Below are 2,725 nucleotides of genomic sequence, written 5' to 3' on the forward strand. Positions count from 1 at the left end.
AGAATCAGGATATGGGTCTTTCTATAAATAAAGAATCAGGATACGGGTCTTTCTGTAAATAAAGAATCAGGATATGGGTCTTTCTATAAATAAAGGGGCCAATGTGTGACATTGAGATGAATGATTTGAAACAAAAAATCTAAATGATTTTCATGCAGTTCCACATGTGTACTTAGAGGAATATATGCAAATTGACCGATAACTCCACCTATACAACAACACAGGTCTAGGCCTATACAACAACACAGGTCTAGGACCATACATCCTTTACAACAACACAGGTCTCAGACTATACATCCTATACAACAACACAGGTCTAGGACTATACATCCGATACAACACAGGTCTAGGACTATACAACAACACAGGTCTAGGCCTATACAACAACACAGGTCTAGGACTATACATCCAATACAACACAGGTCTAGGACTATACATCCTCTACAACAACACAGGTCTAGGACTATACATCCAATACAACACAGGTCTAGGACTATACATCCTCTTGACCCAACCAACCAGCAGGCTAGCGACTCCAAATACACACTCTATACACCACACAACACAGGTCTAGGACTATACAATCCATATACAACAACAAGGTCTAGGCCTATAGCATTCCAATACAACACAGGGGGAGGTGGGTGTGACTTATACATCCTTCTATGCAGTACAACACCAGGCTTATGGACTTAGTACATCCTATATCAACACAGGTTATGTGACTATTACTTCTGCTTTACATTACTAACATAGGTCTATTGGACTCTACATCCTATTAGGGCACATCAGGTCTATATTAGGAATTATAGCAGTCCTGTGAGGTAGCAACAGACGCGCGGCACGGGGTCTAGTGACTTATAACTATTCCTATAGTATCACAATCACAATGGTCTAAGGTTACTATGAGCAGTCCTAGGGTGAGGCTAACAGACAAGGTCTAGTGAATTATACAGTCTCTCTCTACAACACACAGGTCTAGGACTTTATCCGGAGTCGTGTGGAGGCAATAGCAGAACAGTCGGCCAGTGAGAGAGAGCGGGTGGGAAGCGGCGTAGTTTTTAAACTAGCAGATGATCGCTGGGGTTTGGCGGATTGGGATGGCGATTCCAGTGCCACGCAAGGCCGGGTGTCCGGCCGATGTCTTTGCACTAGAAGAGGTGTGTCTGTCAGACCATCGAGATTCTGAAACCGTCCTTGTAGCGTTGAACGAGTTTGTCCCTACTAAACCCTATTATGACCCTGTCTAACTGGAACACGATGAGACTCTCGTGACAGGAGGTCAGCTGTTTTCCGTTTCTGCTCTCACCGACGCTACCCCCACGAGCGTAATTGTTGGACATCGGTACTGAAGGACGGTTCTGTAAACAGGCGCCAATGGCGTGCGCGAGATTCTGTCTGTGGTGTCAAACGTTGACAGCCATGAATCATGGCCGCCGCTCGGGTCTGGTGTAGAGGGTGGAGATTTCTGGACGTGACATGTCGTTTAGCGTCTGGGACAGGGCTCCACACAGGTCTCACTCACACTGTTTGTTGAAAGTCCCCCAACACCAGTCGAAAAAATGAAGTATATATGGAGACAGTGTTAGTGCGCAAATGCATTTATATTAAAGAACCATATTGATAATAGTATCTGATCGTAAGGTTTTTAAGTGGCACTACATACACAAAAGTATGTGGAGCACTGCTCGTCGGCAGACAATCTTCATGTTCCAAAAATCCTGGACCATTAACTAGATGAGTGGTCCCGCTTGTATGCTGCTATAGGACAGCATACGACTTCTCGTTTTGGAAGGCTTTTCCAACTAGATAGTCTGGAAACATTGCTGCGGGGCTTGCTTCCACTTCAGAGAGCACAAGAGCATTAGTGAGGTCGGGCACTGACGTTAGGCGATTAAGCGTGGTTCGCAGTCAGCCATTCCAATTCATCTAAAGGTGTTTCGAGTGGGTTGAGGTCAGGGCTCTGTGCAGGGCTCCGTACCAAGTTCTTCCACAGCGATCTGACAAACCATTTCTAGTACAGGGGCATCGTACATGCTGAAACAGGAAAGGGTCCTCCTCAAATGTTGCCGACGCCAAGCTTGGGAAGCACAGATGGTCTAGTTCAAGTCATTGTACGCTGTTAGCGTTAAGATTGTCCCTTCTACTGGAAATAGAGGGCCGACCCTGAAAAACAGCCCAGACCATTTTCTGCCATCCCCAAACTTTAGCAAGATTTGGCACTGACGAGCATTGGGGCAGGTAAATGTGTTCTCGCAGCTGGCATCCGCGCAAGCGGCCCGATTCGCCGCGTCGGACTGCCAGATGGTGAACGGTTGATTCATGACACTTCCAGGAGACACGTTTCCACTGCTCCAGATTCCGCGTAGACTACGGCACTTCAGCCTGACCGCTGTGGCATTGCTCATGGTGATACTTCAGGGCTGTGTAGCGGCTACCAACAAGGAAACCCATTATCATGGAATTCCCGACGAACAGTTATTGTGCTGACAGTTGCTATCAGAGGCTAGTTTGGAACTCGGTAAGGTGAGTGTTTGCAGCCGAAGGACGAGATGATGTTTTACGCGCTAGCACGGACTCAGCACTGCGGCGGGTCCAAGTGTCTGTGAGCTTGAGTGTGGGCTACATGCACTTCGTGTGAGCCGTTGATACTGCGCTAGACGTTGTCCACTTCCACGAGATAACACCTCTTACAGTTGACCGGGGACAGCTTTAGCAAGGGCCC

The 2,725-nt window shown here is 47.3% G+C and overlaps 1 pseudogene; it reads right to left on the bottom strand.

The window, feature by feature from the left end:
- LOC112071722 (receptor-type tyrosine-protein phosphatase F-like) overlaps positions 1 to 2,408 on the bottom strand; it is a 34,030-nt pseudogene extending 31,622 nt beyond the window's left edge.
- Between the last annotated feature and the right edge of the window lie 317 nt (positions 2,409 to 2,725).

This window comes from Salvelinus sp. IW2-2015, unplaced genomic scaffold (genome assembly GCF_002910315.2).
Source record: "Salvelinus sp. IW2-2015 unplaced genomic scaffold, ASM291031v2 Un_scaffold1702, whole genome shotgun sequence".
In the NCBI taxonomy this organism is placed as follows: domain Eukaryota; kingdom Metazoa; phylum Chordata; class Actinopteri; order Salmoniformes; family Salmonidae; genus Salvelinus; species Salvelinus sp. IW2-2015.